The 15401-nt window shown below is 48.6% G+C and overlaps 1 long non-coding RNA gene across 1 annotated transcript; it reads right to left on the reverse strand.

The window, feature by feature from the left end:
* Window positions 1–274: 274 nt before the first annotated feature.
* On the reverse strand, window positions 275–9530 carry LOC110347547 (uncharacterized). Its single transcript, XR_002392240.2, has 2 exons — window positions 8682–9530; window positions 275–8100 (listed from the first exon to the last, which is right to left on the reverse strand). It is a non-coding gene; the product is annotated as an uncharacterized LOC110347547 (long non-coding RNA).
* Window positions 9531–15401: the final 5871 nt, after the last annotated feature.

Below are 15401 nucleotides of genomic sequence, written 5' to 3' on the forward strand. Positions count from 1 at the left end.
ACAGCTATAGCTGCAGCTGTCCAGGAAGTCCCACAATTTGGAGAAGCCTATCCTGACCTCAGCATGCTTGAATTTGGACCAAACTGCAGGACTGGATTTGGACAAGTCAGCGAGCTTGAATCAGAAGGCTTATGTTTAGAACAATTTGGACCAATTGGGAGGTCCATCAGTGGGCTTGAATTGGGACCCATCACTGGCCTCCTGCTGCTATATAAGTAGCTCTTCTTTCTCACAAGTAGGACTGCGCAAGTAAGTGTACATGCATCTCTCTGTATCTGTGTGATAGCCATAGGCACTTTCATCTTTAGAGCAAGTTCCATGGAAAGGGTTACATATTTGGCTGCAGGTGTCTTACAGGAGAAGCTTCTTGAACCTTCTAGCATTTTCTGAGTAGGATCCCAAACTCCATCTGTGTGTGTGTGTGTGTGGTGTTTTTGTACCAGGCTTTCAAGGCAGGCAGCGGAACCACTGAGCTAAATCCCCGGCCCTTGTTTGGTTTTTTGAGGCAGTCTTACTATGTAGTTTAGGCTGACCATGAACTCACTAGGTAGCCCAGGCCAGACTCAAACTCACAGTGATCTCCCTGCCTCAGCCACCCCGGGATTACAGGCATGCACACCACGTCCTTGAGAGGAGCTTCTTGGTTGGTTTTGGAGACAGAATCTCACAATGTAGCTCAGGCTGGCCTTGGTTGTTTTTTAAAACTTTCCAGCATGAGAATGTGTGAGGCTGGGGCAGGTAAGGATGGCCGAGCGCCTGCTCAAGGGAAGGGGGCGTTCGGGTCACTGAAGTCCAGGGCTCCAATTGAGTTAGCACAGTGACAAAGAATGGCTGCGCTAGCGCCGAGAGCATAAGGACACTGACAGAGGGTGTCCCTGGCTGGAGGTTTGGCGGTGGCTCTCCAGGTTCTTTGGGTCCTGAACAAAGAGCTGGACAAGACAGAAAAGGCAGAGAAAGTGCACATTTATTGAAGGTGGACTAAAGGGTCACTCAGCAGGGTGAGAATGAGCACTCACAGCACCCCAAAGGTAGGGGAAAGGGGTCTTCAGTACCCAAACTGGCTTCCCCTCAGGGAAATAAGGCATCGGGACAATGGTGCTGGGAAATCCTCGCCTGACCTGGCGGCAGGTTTAAACTGCCCTGTGGAGAGCCTCACTTTGCTTCCCACCACATACAAATGAAGGATTGAAAAGAGCATCTTCTGACTGGCCCTGCAAACAGCGCAGATTCCAATGAAGGATTGAGAATATTGCTTTCTGATTGTTTCCCTGTACAGTGCTCAGGCGCCCTGGGGTCCTTCAGGTCCTATGTTCTGGGCACGGCCTCTGGGTTATGGCCTTTGATGGGTTCTAATGTTAGTTGTCTGCTTTGCCCTAATCTCCTGCTTCCAGGAGGTTTAACAGCAAGACTCCACAAGGGGGTTGGTTCAGTCTTTCCAGAGAACTCCAAGGGAGTGCAGTAGCTGGCAAGGCCTGGCCTGCTCTCCTGGGCATCTGTGGAGACATTCGAGGTACTGCTGTTCGGGTTGAATCAGCAGCCTCGTGATGCCTTAGCTCCAGACCGCCTTGGCTTCATTTGGGATAGCCAGATTTAGGAAGGAGAAATGGAAAATGCCCAGTTCAGTTTGAATTTCAGATACGCAGTGAATAATTTCTTAGTAAAAGATGTTCATGCAAATATCCATTGTTTACTTGGAATTGAACTTAACTGGACACCTTGTATTTATCTGGTAACTCAATCCCTAATGGCTACAACCTAAAGCACAAATTCTGGCATCTAGTTCCCTGGGAGTTAGCCCTGGCCCCAACTTTTTTCTCTGGAAACCTTATTTCCAACTCAGCATTTCCTTATTTGTATGCAGTTTAGTTTCCAGACAACTTCAAATATCTCCTACATATTGCTTTTTCTTTTGCTTTCTTTTTAACTTTTTTCTGGGTACCAAGGATTGAACCCAGGGCCTTTGCATTGAGCTATATCCCAGGTCCTCCTTATTTATTTTCTGAGACAGAATCTTGCTAAATTGCCCAGGCTGGCCTTGAATTTGTGATCCTCCTGCCTCAGCCTCCCAAATTACAGATGTGTAGCACAGCTTCTTTTGCTTTTGTGCCCCTGGGCCTTTGGAAACTCCTTTCCCTTGGCTTTCGATCTTAATTGCAACATCTAGTAGTCAACCTTGATCCCCAGTAGGGTGGAACCTCTCTCCTCTTCAAACACCTCTGGTGCCCTATAATCACAGTGAGCACCGAGTGCTTTCTCTGCCAGGTACCCCTACCCTCTTTGTGGGACAAGTGACCTTCCTTGGGATAAATCTTCTTCCTCTGGTTCCACCTCCCTGATTGCAGCAGGAGCTTCCATATTCTTCTGTGGCTCCAGTTCCTGGCCACACCTGACCCAACCAAGCCTATCTCGGCTTTTAAAAATACAGTGGACCAAAAAAATAAATAAATTAAATAAATAAATAAATAAATAGGGCTGTGGAATTAACTCAGTGGTTCCACCGCCTGCCTCGAAAGTCCAAGGTCCCTAGTTCAATCCCCAGTACCAAAAAAAAAAAAAAATACAGTGGACCCTCAAGTTACAACCAGCCTGACATACAAACAACTTGGGTTATGATTGAAATTTTAGTTTTAACTTACAACCAATGTCTTGAGTTATGACCCAAATGCTGGCTGCTTGTGTGTTTCCAGATGGTCTCAGATACAGACTTAACCCTTAAAGAGTTCTGGAATGAACATTACAACAGCCTTGCCTGTGTGGGGTTGAAAAATCCTGGGCCAGTGTCTCTTTAAGGACACTGAGATCTGCCTGTATATTGGAGAGAGACTTTTTTTTTGGTACCGGGGATCAAACTCAGGACCTTATGCTTGCAAAGCAGGCGCAGTGCCACTGGGCTAAATCCTCAGCCCTGACTTTTGTCTTTTTTTTTTTGTACAGGAGAGAGACTTTGAAGGCTGTTTAGAGGAGCCTGAACCTTCAGTTGACCAACTTGTGTTACAACCAGCCCTCAGGAATGAATGGAGTTCATAAGCCAAGGGTCCACTGTGACTCAGTTTGTCACCCAGCCCAGGCAACACCAGACACCTGGCTAAGCACTGAGCCAAGATCACAGTTGCTGTCATCACTCTATGCTAAGAGCTCTAGTTAAAATGACTGTCCCACATGAGGACACTCACCGCTGGGTGACTGTGGTGGAGGAGGCCACTGTGTGTTGGGAGTGGGGAGAGAGGCCTGAGCTGCAGCCTCAGCTCCGCTCCTAAAGCCCTGCACGAACCATCAAATCAACAGCTGGCGACGCCAGTCACATAATATGTGTGTCTGCTGCTCTCTGGATTCCTGCTCTTTACTATAAAATTGGGGACTGGATTTTGGTGAGCTTTAAGGCCTTGTTCACTGCACAGATTCTATTGACACCAATACCCCCAGACACCAGTGGAGCTGTACAATGCCAGAACTGGGCCTTAACCCGAAGTCGTCATGATGAGCAGAGACACAGTGAATTCCCACAGGCAGTGTCTACCTGTGTTCCAAGCTGTCACAAGAATGTGTGAGATGATTTGGGGATGTAGCTCAGTAGCGCCATGCCTGCCTGGTAAGCAGAAGGTCCTGAGTTCAATCCCCGATACCAAAAGAAAAAAAGAAGAATGTGTGAGACTAGAAACATAACACGGATTTAAAAATATAAAAAGAAGCTGGGTATGGTGGCACCTAGCTGTAATCCCAGCTACTCAGGAGGCTGAGGCTGGAGGATTGAAACTTCAAGCTCAATCTAGGCAACTCAGAGACTTAGGAAAGTCTCAAAATTATAAAGAGAGAGTGCTGAGCTTAGTGGCACATCCCTGTAATCCCAGCTCAGGCTACATAGTAAATTCAAGGCCAGCCTGAACTACACAGCAAGACTTTGTCTCCAAAAAGAGGGGGTTACAGATATACCCTAGCTCAATGCAAAGGCTCTAGGTTCATTCCTCAGTATTGGAGATAGCTAGATAGCTAGATAGATGAATGGACAGCTAGAAGACAAAATAGAAATGTTAAATACTAAAGCATGACATTAAATCAATCAAAGCCCCAGTCATCTATAACCCAATCTTCAGTCACAGACTTTCTTTGTAATTTACATAATCTATTTTAGTAACCTTAAACGACAAGAATTAAAGATTCTTACCGAGATTCAAAATCAAACCCTCAAAGTAGCTCTCTGAAAACACTCTCAAGAGAATTGGAAGGCAAGCCACGGGATAGGAGAAAATAGGGCAAAGGGTATTTCTGATAAAGAACTGTTATCCAAAAAGTTCCAAGAACTCTTAGAACCCAGTAAGAGAACTTGCCGGGTATGGTAGCACGGGCCTGTAATCAAACAAGCACTTGAGAGGCTGAGGCAGGAGGATCACTGTGAGTTTGAGGCCAGGCTGGACCACATAGCAAGATGCTGTCTCAAAAAAGAAATAAATAAAAAAATAAAGAATAAATGACCAGATTAAAGAGCAGGAAAAAGATCTGAACAGACGCCTGACCCCAAGGTGTGCAGATGGTGATTATGCATGTGGAGAGGCTCACCATCCAATGTCGTCGGAAATCACACATTCAAACAACAGTGAGATCCCACCACACACCTCTTAGAACAGCCCAAACCCAGAACAACGGGACCAAACACTGGTGAGGATGTGAGTGGCAGGGACTCTCTGTCACTGATGGAGAAAAGGCAAAACCATGCAGGTGAATTGGAAGACAGAAGCCAGTGTCTCACAAGACTAAACATACTCGCACCACATGATCTGGCAGCTGTGCTTGTTGACATTCAAATACGCTGAAAACCCCAAACCTATTAAGACTGTTTATAGCAAGCCAGGCATGGGGGTGCACGCTTATAATCTGAGCACTCTGGGAGGCTGAGGCAGGAGGATGACAAGTTTGAGCAATTTAAAGACTTAGTGTGACTCAGTCTCAAAATTTAAAACAAAACTGGCTAGGGATGTAGCTCAGTGCAAAGACCCTAGGTTCAATTCCCAATACCTCAAAAGAAAATGTTTATAGTAGTTTACTTATTGCCAAAACTTGGAAGCAATCAAAATGCCTTCCAACAGGTGAATGGAAAAACTGTGGCATAGCCATACAACAGGAAAGAAAGAGAACAAGAAAAAAAGAAAAGAGAAATTATAGCAAGTAGGAAGTGACCTCCCAGTGGAAAAGAGCTCTTGGACACACATGTTCTCTCCCTCCCTCTCTCTCTCTCTCTCTCTCTCTCTCACACACACACACACACACACACGCACACAAGAAAGAAAAGAAAATCTGAAAGTCACTGAATCACCCTTCCTCACTTCAAAAAGAGCTTGAAATCCCCTCAGCTTCTCGGTCACCAGCTGGCCCAGCTGTCTCAGAGTCCTTGGGGACAAGGAACGCAATCCCTTCTGGGAAAGTTTCTTCTGTCCTGTGATGGCCCAGACCGTGAAAAAGAACCTTTCTGATATGAGCCGAAATCTCTCAGTGCCGTCATCCCGGATGAATCTCCAAGTCCACAGGAGCCTGGTAGCCCCATGTGCCATCCAGGTTGTCTCCTCTGCAGAAGAGCGAGGTCATCAGGGTGAGCAGTGTGGTCCCCAGTGCTGCAGGAGATGTGGCACCATGCAGGGACACCGAGCACCGTGGAGGGCAAAGAATGTACAGGAGAGAGGGAAGGAGGAAGGGAGCGGGATTCGAAGGAAGGAGGGACTCATTCAGCGCCTGTCGGGCTGTCCCAGGCCCTGTCCCCAGGGTCCCCTGCTCCACCTACCTCGGCATCCTCTGTGCCTGCTTCCATGCCACATTCTGGGGGTGGAAGAAAGACAGCCAGAAAGACAGACACAGGGATGACAAATGGATGGACAGATGCCTTCTTTTTGTGTTTTTGAGACAGGGTCTAGCTATGTAGCCCAGGCTGACCTTGAATTCACAGTGATCCTCCTGCTTCAGCCTTCCGAGTGCTGGGATGGCAGGGGTGTGGCACCACGCCTGGCTTTGAACAGATGGTTTTAACTAACGTAACACGTTCACATTCATTATCTCATTTCTTTTCCCTGTTCTGGATATGTACAAACATAGGGTCAGAGAGGCTCTCCCAGGGTCAGCTCTACGACAGTCATGAACAGTCACAGGCAAAGACTGGCGGCCACTCTCCCACCCAGTCCCCTCCTCATCCCTAAGAGACAGGCTGCTCTTGCTTTCTGAAGCTGGGAAATGAGCACCTGCGAATCAGGCCCAAGGTTGCTTGCATGTGCCAGTCTCAGAATGGAAAGCCTTGCTTCGCAGGCTGTAACGGCAGCGCTGTGTCCCCTGGATTTATAAAGGAGGTTTCCTCTCACCCCAGTCAAATACCCCACTTAGACCCAGCACACAAGAAATCTGTATTCGCAGTCTATTCTCTTCTGTTCTCCAGCGAGTTTCTTAGTCTGTAGCACTCTGGAAAACAAAGCCATTTCACAGACACCCAGGAGAGGTCACGCCAATGTGCCCCATTGTCCTCAGCAAAAAGCCTGGCCCCAAGCACAGAATCTATGCAAAAGAACAAACGATTTGCTAAAAAAAAAAAAAAAAAAAGGCATCTTAGCACAATACAAAATTATATGCTCACTGCGATCGCCGTGGGGTGTAAAATACATGTGTGTATGGAAATAGAAAAATCCAATCAGTTCTAAGGCAGCAGGATGGCTTGTCTTCCTAAGAAATGCATCCAATGCTTTTTTATCGCATTTGTGCAACAACAAAAAGACTGATGTAATACAGAGCTGTTCAGAATCTGAAATGCCATAGCTAAGATGCAACTGCTCGGTCCCCAGGGCACTGCCACTTGGTTGACCACGTGTGACCTTGACCAGTCCTGGTAATGGTCACCATAGAGATAGACCAGAAGAGGGGAGGGAGCTACCTTTCAACCTGCAGTGGAGCGCATCATTCGCTCTGGGAACATTTTGAACCCAGACGGTTCCCAGCACCTCCGTTTTCTGTAGAGTCACATCTGTCAGATTCTGTTCCCCTGAGCACCTACCACCTGCTAGGCCGGGAGACACAAAGAAAAGTGAGACAGGTGCCTGGTCTCCCCTGGGAACCACTCTGCTCCTTGCTTGATTCAGAAGCAGCCCTGGTGGGCTTGGGTCTGGCCTTTGTAATGTCACCTCTGCACCATGAACTGCTGCTGGGGGCTCCCAGAGGCTGCCAACAGCCCTCCTCCTCCTCCTCCTCCTCTCCTTCTCCTCCTCCTCAGGGAGCTCAGCTCTAACCTCAGCTCCTCGGTGGGCTCCTGTGACACTGTTCCACTCAGCCAGGTTCACGGGCAGAGCTGTTCAAGATGTGGCACAAGTCAGCACTGGTGACCTCCCTGCGCCGGCTCTGCTGCTTGCTCTTAGACCTTACCTCCCTTGCTGGTGGCCAGAGGGGACAGAGGCTGGCAGGGTCTCAGGACACGGGTCGGGTGGGTGGCTGGCCAGCATGAGGCCTCTTTCAAAGGGAAAGTGATTTAATATCTCTCTCTCTGTGTCTTAGATTCGGACAGGAGCCAGACCCTGTGAGTTCCTCACACAAGGGAGCCAGGTTGTACACTGCTCTAAATTATCCTGAAACCGTCCCTGTCCCCACTCGAGAAACCGTCTCCCATGAAACTGGTCCCTGGTGCCAAAAAGGTTGGGACCATTGACTTAGAAGACAAAAAGAAAAATAAAAAAAAAGAAGACAAACAGAAAGTTAATACTCAAACTACCTTAAAATAATTTGGCCGGGGATTTAGCTCAGTGGCATCATGCCTGCTTTGCAAGTGCATGGTCCTGAGTTCCATCCCTAGTACCACAAAAATAAAACTAAACAAACAAACAAAAAACAGAGTCTAGAATGCACCTCCTAATTCCTTTCCAAAGAAATTTCCCTGAGTAATTCTCCAGACCTCTCTCCCTCCCTCCCTTCCTTTCTCTCCTTCTTTTTCCTTCTTTCTGTTTGCCTTTTCCCACTGCATTGCAGGACTATGAGGAAGTAAGAGATGTAAATTTTATTCTTATCTCTGGCCGGTATTGTCAGCTGTGAAGGACAGAGGCGGTGTTCTGTTTTCTCGCATTCCTGGCCGATGGCACTGCCCACCTGTTGAGCAGAAAGTACCCCATGTTGGCTGAATGCACTGAGCTTCCACACAGACTATGTCCTGGGCTTGGGGATGGGAAGTGGGTAGGTGGGCGGGTGGATGGACGTAGTTGAATAGGTGAGTGGATGAGTGGGGGGGGGATGGCTGGGTCAGTAGATTAATGGGCGAATAGATGAGTGGGTGGTAGATGGATGGATGGATAATAAGGATAGATGCACAGGGCCGGGGGTTCAGCTCAGTGGTGCCACTGCCTGCCCTACAAGCACAAGAACCCGAGTTCGATCCCTGGTACAAAAAAAAAAAGAAAGAAACAAATTCACAGATGAGGAAATTGGAGGAGTGTTTAATCAAGAATGACTTACAGGGGCCGGGGATTTAGTTCAGTGGTTCTGGCGCCTGCCTTGCAAGCGCAAGGTCCCAAGTTCAATCCCCGGTACCAAAAAAAAAAAAGAAAAGAATGACTTATAAAGTGGCAGGCAAGAGTGTAGGGAAATAAAGAGATGGATGTAGTTCTCTGGGGGACCAAAGGACAAGAGCAGTGACCACCCGAGTCCTGAAGGGGCGAAGGTAAAACACTTACCTGTACCCGCTGAGCAGAGCAGCCCGGAGCGGGAGCCATGGCTTCTGGTATCGGGAGGCAGCCGCTGCCCTGGGCTCCTCCAGGGCACTGGGGAGGGTGAAGACAGCAGGGCTTCCTTTGACCAACACGCAGGAAGAAGAAGTCTTGGTCTAGGAGGCAGAAACCCTGGCTCCCTCCTGGGCTGTCCCAGACGGATGGCGTGGTGGTGAGCAAGTGTCAGGGGTGTGCTGAGCCTCGGCTTCTCCATCTCTAAAATAGCCAAGTTGGATGAGTGATAAAGTCCCCAGGCCTGACATTACCTTCTTCCAACAGAGCAGGAGACAGAGGAAAAAGGCAAAGCCATGCTTCCACCCATGCTCCGGGAAATGCCGATCAGGGCCACAGTGAGACACCAATGACACCCCCGGGACACATCACAGAGGGACAATAACAGTGCTGGCGAGGACCCAGAATTCGAGTTTACAACCTGCAGCCCCCTGCAAATCAGGCTGAGTGTGGTTATCACGTGACCCTGTCGTTCTACCCCAGTATAAACCCAGGGAAATGAAAACCCAGGTACAAGCCAGGTGTGGTGGCACATGCCTATAATCTCAGCTATTCAGGAGGCTTGTTGGGAGCAATGCTACATAATTCTAGGGAAAAATCATTTGGTTAGCCTAGTTCTCTTGCCTACAGCCCAGCTACAGAATAACTCCAGTTTGGCCTCCAGTCACAACTGAGACTTCAGTGATCCAGTGATGCTGTGATTCTCCAGGACAAGAAACATCCTGGGAGAACAAACATCTGCTCAGTTCCTCATTGTTCTTGGACTGATTAACATCTTGTTTGCTGGAGATGTACTGAACTCTCTGCAAGCCTTCTGTTACACCTTGTTTATCCCAATGTGAACTATTGAACTCTCTGCCAGTCATTTGTTACATTTGTTTCTCCCGATGTACTGAACTCTCTGCCAGTCGTTTGTTACATTTGCTTCTCCCGATGTACTGAACTCTCTGCAAGTCATTTGTTACATTTGTTTCTCCCGATGTACTGAATAAAAGGTGTGGTAAGCTGGGGGCTTTCGTTTTTGCCGCCCAGAGCAGCACTGATCAGACCCAAAGCTCAGCTTCTTCTCAGTCTCATTTTTCTACCTTTCCTGTAATTCGCCGTGTGCTGCCTTGGCTTGCAGGAGACCAGGACTCACTGCAGAGGTTCTGGTAACGTCCCCTTCCCCTGCTCCTTACAGAGGCTGAGGCAGGAGGATTGCAAGTTTGAAGCCAGCCTGGGCCACTTAATGAGACCCTGTCTCAAAATTTAAAAAGAACAAAAGACTGAGAATATAATTTAATGACAAGGGCGCCCCTGGATTCTGGCCCCAGTACCATAAAAGCAAGCCAAGAAAAACACACCAAAAAGTCATAAATTCTCATAGTAGAAATATTTGTAATTCATCATGGATAAGCAAAATGTGGGATATCAACACATTGGAATATTATTAAACAATAAAAAGAAATGCAGTACATCGTGGGTAAATCTTGAAGACACTGCACAGTGGAAGAAGCCAGTTGTAAAAGGTCACGTATTCCCCAGTTCGTTCATATGAAGCACCCAGATAGGCAAATCCATGGAGACAGAAAGAAGGTTAGACGTTGCCGGGGCTGAGAGGAGAGGATGCAGTGGAATGACTGTTAATAGGTACAGGGTTGCTCCCCTTCCTGCTCTGAGCACTGTGATGTTGGCTGGCAACCGGTCTAAAATGTCACATCACTGCCACCTGCCATTGGCCCCACACGTCCCTCACTGATAAGCACATATCAAGCCAGCTTCCCAAATAACCTCACCCCAAAGTGCGTCCCAACGATCTCTGACTCGGCAGCATCTCCTGAGTGTACCGCAAGGCAGTGCCTGGCATCAAATAAGACAGGAAAAGAACGGAGATCCACAGGCAGTACGGACCTTACAGCTGCCCAGCGCTGGGAAGCAGGGGAGCAGCAGGAAGGTAAAGCCATCCTGGCCTGGGCGGGTGATCGCTAGTGCTTGTTGTGTGTTCTAGGACACTTCTAAAGCACTTCAGAGGTGTCCTCTGGAGCCCTGGGAGGAAAGTCCAGTCACAGGGAGGACACTGAGGAATGAGTAGCTGTGGAGGTCGCCCAGGGATGTGGCTGCAGGGTGACTAACTCCTACGGCACAGTCCACGCTCCACTGCAACCGTCCCCCACCCCTGCACAGGGCCACGGGGCCCGGACCACACCACCAAGAGGCTGGCACCCGCAGCACGGAAGTGTAGAAATTAGGAGCATGTTCCACGTACAGCTCACCTGTCGTGTTCGGTAGCCACATGTGGTTAGAGGCTACCACGTCAGGCAGTGCAGGGCTACAGCTTTTCCAAAGGCAAGGAGGCTGCTCCAGACACGGAACTAGTAACCAACCAGTCGAGTGGAGGGGTAATCTTGGTCAGTGGACACCAAGCCTCAGTGTCACCCACCAGCTGCACGAGGGCTCCAGGGTGCGGATCTCTGGATCCCACCCAGGGGACAAAGGGGCTGCCTGCCAACTTCCTGCTCAGCCCCCTGCTCATGCAGGGGACATTCTGGGGTAGTGTGGAGGGACAAGGCAGGAAGATACAGTCACAGGATTGAAGCTCATGGTCCCCCATCAGCCATCTCTGCAAACCTCACAGTGCTTTCCAAGAAAGCCAAGAGCACAGTACAAAATTTCTAATCTCCCCACAAACCAATAAGGCTGTAGCTGGCAGACCAAGAATGGATGGAATCAATGGTATTTGAGGGTGACTTTGGAAAGTTCAGCAGGGGTCCCGCAAGCGGTCACTCAATGACAGTGACATCTGTGAGTGCTCCAGAGGGGGTCAATATGGTGCAGTGATGCAGTGGATCCTTTGCAAACGGAGACCACTACTGAGCGAAGCCAGCCAGACTGGGGGCTGAGTGGAGCAGGCTTCCTGGGAAAGGGCCCCAGGATTTCAAGCACTTTTTTGTTTTTCAAACTGAGACTTTTGTGTCTGCATGCAGGACAGGGCTCCAGAGGAAAGTTCCGTTTACGGTGCATCTCATGTGTTCAGAAGCCACACGTGGTTGGTAGCTACCACCACGGCGTCCCTCAAATCACAGATTCCATTAGAGTTTTGAACTTCACAAGAGATTCTGGATTCTTTGTCCTGAGTATCATTTCATGGCCCACTTCAAAGCAAGGTGATGTCAAACCTCAGGCTTCATAGCCCAAGTGCCTTCAAGGTGGATGATACTGGACATCAATAGGCAATTTTTCAAAAGCACCTTAAAGGTTTTTCCATAGACAAATACTTGACTTTCTTTTCGTTTTTTTTTTTTTTTGGTACCGGGGATCAAACTCCGGTCCTTGCACTTGCGCAGCAGGCGGTGAAACCAGAGCTAAATCCCCGGCCCAATACTTGACTGTCTAATCAATCAGTCCACTGGGGACATGCCCAGCCATGTGAATTTTGCTTGAAAAGCAAATGACTTTTGCAAATGTGTCTTGCAGGAGAATATGGCTTTCCTCCCCTCCAGGTGCTTTGGCTGAGCTGTAGGACTGACATGCAGGCAGGGGAAAGGGAGTGGAAGCTTCTGTCCTGTGCCAGTGCACAGCAATCTCATGAATCACAAGTAGTGTTTGTAAAGAATCTGAGTTGCAGGCGGGTGTGGTGGTGCACACCTGCAACCCCAGCACTCAGGAGGCTGAGGCAGGAGGATCACCTCGAGTATGAGGCCAGCCTGGGCTACATAATGAGTTCAAGGCCAGCCTGAACTGTATAGTGAGACTCTGACTAAAAAAAAAAAAAAAAAAAGAGTCTGAGTTGCAGAAAGGAACAGAGGCTTGGGGCTCCAGAGGTGGTGGTGACACAGTTTATGGGAGAGTGAAGGGAGGAATTTTCTTTTTTCTTTTTTGGATACAGGGTCTCTCTGTGTAGCTTAGGCTGGCCTTGAACACGCAGTGATCCTCCTGCCTCAGCCTCCCAGTGCTGGAATATCAGGTGTGCTCCACCACACTCGGCTAATGAAAGGAGGAGCCATATGGTGAATAAGAGATGCAGAGAAGGGGCTAGTGGTCTCAGAGAGGAGGAAGACGGGTCCTCATCAGTCTTTGCTGCCTCTTCTGAAGACCTGGCAGGAAGTTTTGGTGCCTAAGGAGTAGGAAAGGAAATAGAGAGGCCGGGGATTTAGCTCAGTGGTTCCGGCGCCTGCCTTGAAAGCGCAAGGTCCCGACTTCAATCTCTGGTATCAAAAAAAAAAAAAAAATTGAGATACAGGAAAGGAAATAGTGCAGCTGGTGAGGAAGGTGGGCCAGGGTGATTTGGGACCAGGGCAAGGAGAAGGGAAGAGATGCGGTGACAGAAAGGTCACACTGCAAGAAAGCTGAGGCCCAGGCATCAGAGATGGGGAGGCCCATGGTGAGCTTGGGACCCCTGCTTTGGACCAACCGGGAGTGGAGTTTGTGTCCTTCTCAAAACTGCCTTCAGGGCCGGGGATTTAGCTCAGTGGTTTCACCTCCTGCTGTGCCAGTGCAAGGACCCGAGTTTGATCCCTGGTACAAAAAAAACCCTAAAAAAACAAAACAAAACTGCCTGCAAAGCAGAGAGTCAGGGCTGAATAAACCCTGTACACAGTCAGCGCTCCATGGCCACAGGGTCCACATACATGGATTCAACACACTGCAGGGGGAGAATATATATATATTTTAAAGATGGTGTCTGGAAGCCTGGTGGATGGCACATGCCTGTAAGCCCAGCACTCAGGAGGCTGAGGTAGGAGGATTGCCCCAAGTTCAAGGCCAGCCTGGGCCACACAGTGAGTTCAAGACCACCCTGAACTACATGGTGAGACCCTGTCTCAAAACAAGAAAAATAATGATGAATAAAGTGTATAGGAGGATGTGCACAGGTTACAAGCAAATGCTTGGCCATCTTACCTAAGGGATGCTTCCTCTAAGGGAAGACTGCAGTGATGACGATCGTTGTCATCGTAACCAACAACAGTCTGTGGGTCACATGTTCTTGGTGCTTTATACAAACCATCTCACTGAATCCTCACCACAAGCACTTTGCTAGAGAGGAGATGGCGGCGGAGAAGTTGATGGAGGCAGGGTCACACAGCCGGCTAGTGGCAGAACTGGATTGGACATGGTCTTCCAAGAGCACCCCAGATCCTATGTGTGACAGTTAAGCTGGATCATTAACCTGATTGGCTTGAGAGCCACAGGGGATTAGTAAGCACTTCTGGGTGTGTCTGTGAGTGCCACCTTGGGGATTATATCCTATCCATGGCCCCTTTTCATTCTCCTCCTTCTCCTTATCTCCTTTTCCTTCTCCTCCTTCTCCTCCTTCATCTTCTCTCCTTCTCCCTCTCCTTCTCCAGGAGATCCCTGGCCCCTTCCCTTGCTCTGCTTCCTTGCCTCCATTAACTGAGCAGTTTTGCTCCTCCGCACCCTTTCGCCATGATGTTCCTGCCTTAGCAGCTGACCATGGACTGAATCCCCTGAAATTGTGAGGCAAATTAAACCTCCCTTCAAGTTGTCCCAGTGACAGGGAAGTTGACTAATAGACTATGTGCTTGTCTTTTGAATGCAAGCTTCAAATAATTTTTCCTAGCTCAGAAACTGTTCTAAATTGCCATTCCACATTAATGACCATAAACTACTCTTTTTTTTTTTTGGTACCGGGGATCGAACTCGGGTCCTTGTGTTTGCACAGCAGGAGGCGAAACCACTGAGCTAAATCCCTAGCCCCAATAAACTACTCTTGTAAATTATTTCTCTTTCATAAAATTTATCAAAGCAGGCAATAATCAAATCTGCCCTAAGTCCTCTCGACATCTTATGGTAATGATGTGCAGATGTACTTTGCCATCTAAATGAGCTATAATTTTGAAATATTTGTTAACCTGTAAGAGTCAGAGGATTATTAAAAAATCAATATTGTATGATCATAATCTTCTCTTTTTCTCACACAAGAAAGGGGTATGGAAGTCAATATAGTGAGAATAAAGTAGACAAAGATGCACTGCAGTAATCATGGACACTTTTGGGAGCCTGGGTCTAATTAATGTCTCTGAAATTCCTCTGACCCCTTTCCTTCCCATCTGCCCTTGTCACTACCCAGCCCTCCTTCTCTTCTGATGAGCTCTTCGCCTGCTTCTACTCCAAAACCTCCAACCAATCCTTCGCAATGTAGCCAGAGTAGCCAGGTGTGGTGGGACACGCCTGTAATGTCAGCACTGAAGCTGAAAGAGGAGCATCCTGAGAGTTCGAGGCCAGCCTGGGCTACATAGTGAGTTCAAGGCCAGCCGGGACTACCTAGCGAGACCCTGTCTCAAAACACCATTTAAGCCAAGGCACTTCCTCTGCAAAACCTTCACAGCTCCACATACCTGGCACTGGATCTGAATTGCTCCTCAAAGACACAGGCCAGGTCCTGGCCCCTTGGCCTCCCCAAGGCCTGCCAGACAGACGCTAAGTAAGCCGTGTTGGCTGGGTAATGAATCCGACTTCTTCCTCACCCTGGGGCAGCTTGTCAGGCTTTCCCTAAATGATGTCATTCATTTCTCAGGAGCCTTATGCAATGCAGGGGTGGGACAGCATCTCAGCAGGAGGGAGACTTCTGCGGGCCTTGGAGGAGGTCAAGTTTGAGCTTCTGGTTACAGACGCCAAAGCTGTCTCTACTTTTTCCCATGAGATCCAGGCTAAGCCTCACCAGGCTCCAACTTCTGC

The sequence above is a fragment of the Heterocephalus glaber genome, unplaced genomic scaffold, assembly GCF_053883595.1.
Source record: "Heterocephalus glaber isolate CG9 unplaced genomic scaffold, H.glaber_assembly_v1.0 deba00001724, whole genome shotgun sequence".
Classification (NCBI taxonomy): Eukaryota; Metazoa; Chordata; class Mammalia; order Rodentia; family Bathyergidae; genus Heterocephalus; species Heterocephalus glaber.